Source organism: Malania oleifera, chromosome 4 (genome assembly GCF_029873635.1).
Source record: "Malania oleifera isolate guangnan ecotype guangnan chromosome 4, ASM2987363v1, whole genome shotgun sequence".
Classification (NCBI taxonomy): domain Eukaryota; kingdom Viridiplantae; phylum Streptophyta; class Magnoliopsida; order Santalales; family Ximeniaceae; genus Malania; species Malania oleifera.
In genome coordinates, this window is record NC_080420.1 from 28,552,443 (window position 1) to 28,560,502 (window position 8,060).

An 8,060-nucleotide genomic window follows, 5' to 3' on the forward strand; every position below is an offset into this window, starting at 1 on the left:
ACTCGGCCAACCGCGGTTAGATCCAGCCTTCGAGCCGCACAACCTTGACCATGGGAGGAAGCATGGCATGGATAGAAAGATCCTCAAGGTGGTCGTGAGTTATAGACGTGATGTTGGTATTTGATACTGAGGATACTCATGAGCCGGAAAGTAAAATGGAAACGAAAAGTGAAAGAATGATAAAATTGGCTAAAATGAGAAATGAAAGAAAGAATAGAAATTGAGAAATAATAAATGTTTAATTTGAGAAATGGACTTGTGTGAGTTAATAATATAAATATTTGAGGCGAAGTAAAACTCTCCGCTTGAGGGCTTACTGAGTGAGGTGAGTGCCCTGATAGGTATCAGATGTGGTCATACTTGGCTACATAACGTGTTAGGGCAGAGGGAAGCTACCTGTATAGGCAGGTAATCTTCCCTATTCTCAGGAACTTCGCGGATAATTATGTGATGGAAATCATTGAATTTGAGAAATAGTTTTAAAGCTTATAAAAGCTTGTGTTGTATATCCACATGACTATGGGAATATATTTGCCAGTGTATTTTCTCAGATGAAATGTTATTTTGAAAAGTAAAGCATGTTATAACTGAACTCATATGGCCACACACTGTAAATAATTTATTCCTTCGTACTGAAATGTGTCTCACCTAAATTATCTAAATTTTTCAGGGAACAGGGATAGGCTAGGTGATAGAGTTCCGTGATCATTGGGAGTTGGGACCCTGACACACAGTGTGAGTTTTGTGGACTAGGGGAGGTGTAATTCCCCTAGAGTTGTGTTGTTTTGAGGTTGTGATGGTAGCGTTTATATTTGTGTGTATGTTGATACTCTGGGTATTGTATTCTAGTTGTTAAGTATGTATTAACTTCCGTTGTTAGATTGTATAAATAAAATAACATTTACCCGGTACCTAAAGCTGGTCGGGTCGTATGAATGATAGTAGGATTGTTGATGTGACCGATTTATGAATGAATATTTATTTATTATTTATTGAAAAAAAATTGTATGAAAAAATCAGGGTGTCACACACCAACTCCCAGACCATACCACGGTGGTTATCAAGTGTCCCGTGGAGGAAAACAGAGAAATACAGCACTGGCAAGAGTTTACGCTTTGACACCGGGTGACGCCGATGTAGCTGGAAACGTAGTTATAGGTACCCTTACTACTTTCTCATTTATAGCTATTGTTTTATTTGATACAGGTGCCACCCACTCTTTTGTTTCTGCGGTATATGCTAAGTTAATAGGGTATGAGGCACAGTTGTTGGATATTAGGTTGGCTGTAGCTACGCCGACTGGGTCAGTGGTGAGATGTAGAAGGGTACTCAAGGGTTTTCCAGTAACTATTTAGGAAAAAATATTACCAGCTAATTTGCTGATATTAGAAATGCAAGGATTTGATATAATTATGGGTATGGACTAGTTGGCAGATAATCATGCTAGTATTGACAGCCATTTAAAAGAAGTGATTTTTAGACCTCCAGGCGAGCGAGAATACAGATTTCTTGGTTCGCGAGTACGTTCTTTGCCATGGCTTGCGTCAGCTGTTCAAGTGAGAAAATTGATCCAAGAAGGATGCCAGGGATTTGTCACTTACATTAAGGAATCGCCGAAAGAAGAACTGAAACAAGCTGATGTCCCTGTAGTTAAAGATTTCTCAGATGTATTCCCAGAGGAATTACCTGGTTTGCCACTAGACCGTGAAGTTAAGTTTATTGTGGATCTTCTACCAGGGTCAGCGCCAATATTTAAAGCTCCTTATCGAATAGCCCCAGCCGAGTTAAAAGAATTAAAGGATCAATTGCAAGACTTACTAGATAAAGGGTTTATCAGGCCCAGTGTGTCACCCTGGGGAGCACTAGTTTTATTTGTGAAAAAGAAATATTGGACCATGAGGATGTGTATATATTATAAAAAGATAAATAAACTGACAGTTAAGAATAAATATCCCCTTCCCAGGATCGACGATTTGTTTGATCAGCTCTAGGGAACCCAGGTCTATTCTGAAATCGACCTATGGTCAGGTTATCACCAGGTGAGAGTGAGGGTAGGGGACGTCTCGAAGATGGCATTTCGTGCGAGATATGGGCATTACAAGTTCTTGGTGATGCCATTTGGGTTGACTAATGCACTAGCGGTATTCATGGATTTAATGAATCGAGTGTTCCATCAGTATTTGGACCATTTTGTAGTTGTATTTATTGATGATATACTAATCTACTCGAGGAGCTTTGAGGAGCACGGGCATCATTTGAGGCTAGTATTGCAAACATTAAGAGAGAGCAAGTTATATGCAAAGTTCAAGAAATGTGAATTCTGGTTGCAGCAGGATTCTTTTCTTGGCCATGTGATCTCTGAGGCAGGCATATCTGTTGATCCGAGTAAGATAGAGGCAGTGGTTAATTGGGTGAGGCCTGGAAATGTTCAATAGGTTAAGAGTTTTTTGGGTTTAACAGGTTATTATCGGCGTTTTGTGGATGGTTTCTCCAGTTTGTCAGGTCCGTTGACGCGACTCGCGAGGAAAAATATGAAGCTTGATTGGACCAACGACTGTAAGCAGAGCTTTCAGGAGTTGAAGCAGAGGTTGGTGACTGCCTCAATGTTGGCTATTTCATCAGGAGAAGATGGGTTTGTGATACACAGTGATGCATCCCTGAAAGGTCTTGGGTGCGTATTAATGCAGCACGGTAGGGTCATTGCGTATGCTTCTAGACAACTTAAAGAATATGAAAAGAATTACCCTATGCATAATTTAGAGTTAGCCGCGATGGTGTAAGCTCTCAAGATCTGGAGGCATTATCTGTATGGTGTAAGTGTGAGATTTTTATGGATCACAAGAGCCCGAAATATTTCTTTACCCGGAAAGAATTGAATATGAGGCAAAGAAGGTGGCGATAACTTATTAAAGATTATGATTGCACCATTAGTTACCACCCAAGGAAAGCAAATGTGGTAGTAGATGCTCTAAGCAGGAAATCAGTGGGACCAGCACTGGCAGCTATGGAGGTTTAGCACTCGATCCTAGTGGATTTGGAGAGACTCAGCATAGAGTTGGTAAAGGATAGTCCTCAGGCATTCATTGCCAGCGTGGTTGTACAGCCTACACTATATGAAAAGATCAAGACAGCTCAGGGTGATGACGCAGAATTAACTGAGGTTATGGCTAGAGTGCAGGATGGTCAGGGAGAGGAGTTCAGCATATCAAATGACGGAGCCCTGCTTTTCCGTACTAGGCTATGTGTTCTTGCAGACTCCGAGATCAAGAGAACTGTATTAGAGGAGGCTCACAGATCCCTATACACTGTGCATCCGGGTAGCATTAAAATGTATAGAGATCTGCGAGAGTACTTCTAGTGGAGTGGAATGAAGAGGGAAATAGCTGAGTTTGTACAGTAGTGCTTAACATGCCGGCAGGTTAAGACGGAACACCAGAGACCAGTAGGGCAGTAGCAGCCGTTGTTCATTATAGAGTGGAAGTAGGACGATGTTTCCATGGATTTTGTTACGGGATTACCACCAGTGCGACAAGGATTGAATGCGATTTGGGTGATTATAGATCGTTTGACGAAGACTGCCCAATTCATCCCTATTAAAGTCGACTATTCCATGGACAGACTGGCAGAAATATATGTTCAGGAGATAGTTCGCGTCCATGGTGTACCAGTATCCATAGTCTTAGACCAGAATCCTCGATTCACTTCATGATTTTGGAAAAGTTTTTAGAAGGCTATGGGTACACAGTTAGCATTTAGTACAGCTTTCCATCCCCAAACAGATGGTCAAACTGAGAGGATAATTCAGACCTTAGAAGATATGTTTCGTGCATGCGTGCTAGATTTTGGGGACAGTTGGACTCAGTTTATGCTGTTGTTTGAATTTGCTTATAATAACAGTTATCAGGCTAGCATCGACAGGGCGCCTTACGAGGCATTGCATGGTAGGAGATGTCGTTCTCCTCTCTTCTGGAATGAGGTAGGCGAAAAGCGAGTTTTGGGTCCAGAGATAGTACAACAGGCTTGTGACAAGGTCCGACTAATTAAAGAAAGAATCAACACCACGCAGAGTCGGCAAAAAATCCACACAAACACTCGCTGCTGGAAACTAGAGTTTGATGTGGGGGACCGATTATTTTTAAAGGTAGCTCCTCTAAGAGGGGTTATGAGGTTTCAAAAGAAGGGCAAGTTGAGCCCTAGGTATATTGGCCCTTTTAAGATACTAGAAAGAGTAGGGTCTGTTGCCTACATGCTAGCTTTGCCGCCAATGTTGGCTAGAATTCACAACGTGTTTCATGTTGCTATGTTGAGGAAATACGTCCCAGGCCTGTCCTACATAATTAGTTATGTAGAAATAGAGTTTAAGGATTCATAAGCTTATGAAGAAACACCAGTACAAATATTAGACAAAAAGACACAAGAATTACGCACAAAAGAAATTCAGTTAGTGAAAGCTTTGTGGAAGAATCACGCTATCGAGGAAGCTTCTTGGGAACTTAAGGAGCAGATCAGATAGAAATACCCGCAGTTGTTCCAAGAGGTTTAGAGGTAATCAGGTAAAGTATAATAGTTAGATAGTATTTCTTTTGTAGGTACACGTATTGATTTTAGTTAGTAAGTAGATATTAGTTTTATAAGTGTAATCTCCCATAATTTGGAATGTAACCATGGTATTCCTCTGCCATAAGTGAGGGTAAGTAATAAAATAAGTAGACCATTTGCTTTGATGGGATGATAGAAGGTAATACAGATAGTAAATTTTGAGGACGAAATTCTATAAGGAGGGGAGAATGTAATAACCCAAGAAATTCTCACAGGACTCGTCGACGAACACAGGGGATTCGTTGACGAGGGTTCTTCTGGATCTCATCGACGAAAAGATACCGAGAGAGGGTTTAGGGTAGACTGAAACTCATCGACAAAGGTGCAGGTTCATCAACAGACTTTCTACAAGACTCGTCGACAAGGTGACGTGTCTCGTCGATGAATCCAACCCTATAAATAGTTGAAACTCAGATTTTTAGCATAAAATTCAGTGCAGAAAATCTCTCCTCTTTCTCTCTACGTTTCCCTCCCCTTCTCTTCGATCCTAGCCCCATTTCTCGTCGGATTAAAGATCTAAGACCACCACGACGCTCCTAGTGAAGTTATCTGCAAGTCTGCCAGAACTAATCGTGGGGAAAGTTGGTTTGAAATTCATCCCAAATCCACGGTAAGGTGTTTTATTTAGAATCTACTTTCCCTATAGTTATAAGAAGTGTTGTATACAGAAAAATACTAATGTTTGGTTCTGAAGAATGTTGATTTCAGGGAGTTAATATGGGAACCCTGTGGGTATAAGGCAAGAATTTAGTAGGGGCTTTTCAGATTTAAGGTAAGGGAAAAGTGCTATGCTGGTAGTTTTAATATGTATACATAATATTATGAATATGTATTTACAAGCATGCAGATCAGATTATTTTTCCAGAGAGTTATGAATATTGTTTTTATAGCAGAATTACAGAAATTGAGCATGAGTTTGTGTTTACTCAAATATGTGGCATGAGTTTATTATAGTACAATATATGCAAATTTTATAGTATTACAGATATTCAGATGTTTCAGATTGTTAGAACTGAATGAGGCTTACAGTATTTCCCAGAAAAACATGATTTCTAGACCATAACACTCAGACAAATTATACAGTTATAACATCAAGATGCTACAGCAGATTATTCAGAAATTACAGATATTATATATAGAGTATACATATATTATATACAGAGTATATAGATATTGTATACAGATATTTTATACAGATATTACAAATAGTACAGATAAAAAACACAAATGTTACAGACAGATAATATATATATATATATATTTCTGCCAGATATCTCAGATAATACAGCTCAAAATTATAATGTTATGGTTGTTTTTGAAAATCATGTTAAAAGCAGCAAGATGATTATATATTTATATATGAATACAATATTACACGATATCAGATCCCTATGGAAATTACAGACAGATATATTTACAGCAGAGCACGGTACCATTGCTAGTTTCAGACACGTGCAACCACATGACTCAGATAATATGTGGATTTCGTCTAACCGTGCTAGGAGAGATTTGCAGTCTCCTCAACATGCTGGGTTGAGGTTGCCGGTTAGACGATGATAGAGGTTTGAGATGGCCCGGAGTGATTGCAATGGGCTAAGATCTACATAAATCGATACACATTTGTGGATGATAGAGATTGACTTACCTGGAGGGCCGACCAGAGTAAGTCCAGCCTACGGGCCGCACAACCCTATCATGAGGGGATATATCATGATATACAAATCCCAGGGTATAGCAACAGTTCCTATGTATAGATATATCACACAACAGCAGTTTATACTATTATAATAACAGTACCTTTAGATAACAAACTCAGATACACAGTTATATTTTAAAGATTACATGATAGATATATATTTTGTACGGTTAATCAGTTTTCTCATATTACAGTATTATTTCAGTATTTTAAATATTTAACTCAGCCGCCACACACTAGTAATAGCAAATTTTCACTTACTGAGCGTTGCCTCATCCTAGTGACTTACTATTTTTCAGGAGATCCAACTAGGCGAGTAGATCAAGCTCGCTGATAGAGATTAGCTTGTGCTGCCCATACAGGAAAAGGTAGGTATTTTGAGATACTAGAGTTTTGGGATAGTTTTCAGATTATAGTGACGTCATTGGGTATTTTTGTACTATAAGTATATTTCAGAACAGGGTAGTTATTTGGTATTGTATATAGCAATTCCCAGTTTTATGTACCGCTGCTTAGTTGTGTACGATTTATAGAGATTCCTCAGTGCTCTTTTGGGCCCAGGATGTTATTATTAGTATTTCAGACAGATGATATTATGATTTACAGATAGAGAAAAAAAATATATGTTAAATAAATAGCAGGTCGTTACAATTCCTCTTCAGGATCTTCCTTTTCAAAAGGTTCCATAATAGGGATTTCATTTTCAGGAGAAACGAGTTTGTGAATCTCGAATGGATTATCCACCTATGCAATCTCTTCTTGAGTGTTTACAGATTTCAATTTTCTCCTTTTGGGAGTTTAATCTTTTGTATCAATAGGTCTTCCACGCTTAACTTGTGGTTTAGGTTCATTGGTCAGTTGTTGTTTTCCAAGGACATCAATACGTGCTAGAATATTTTCAGCAGGTATATGAGATTTTAATATGGCCTAGTATCTGCAAAAAAAATCTAGTAATTGATTTGCAACCCTTTGCAAATGTATAATCTTTAGAACTTCAAGTTCACTTTGATTTGTGCGAGAATCTAAATGAAATAAACTCATGGCATTCCATTTGATTTCATGTTGTGCTTCAGACACTAATTTTACTCCCCCTAATGTAGGGGATACTATTTCAGAAAAATGACAATCTTGAAATCGTGCTTTAAACAAATCACCTATTAAAGGTTCAAGATATCTAATAATAGAAGGGGAATCAAAAGCAACATAGATACCAAACTTACGTTGAGGACCCATTTTAGTTCTTTGAGGAGGGGCAATAATAATATATATTGCACAACCAAAAGTTCTTAAATAAGAAATATCGGGTTGTTTCCCAGAAACTAATTACATTGGTGAAAGATTATTGTAAGCAGTTGGCCTTAGACGAACTAAACAAGCAACATGAAGAATAGCATGTCCCTAAATAGATAAAGGCAATTTGGTTCTCATAATCATAGGTCTAGCAATGAGTTGAAGTCTCTTGATAAAAGATTCAGCTAAACCATTTTGTGTATAAGTATGAGTAACGGGATGTTCAACATCTATTCCAAGTGATATGCAATAGTTATCAAAAGTTTGGGATGTAAATTCAACAACATTATCCAAACAAATTAATTTAGTTGGACAATTGAAAAAATGAGCTCGTAATCTAATCAGTTGAGAAAGAAGTCTAGCAAATGCAATATTACAAGTAGAAAGTAGAGAAACATGTGACCATCTAGTAGATGCATCAATTAAGACCACAAAATATCCAAATGGTCCAAATGGTGGATGTATTGGTCCACAT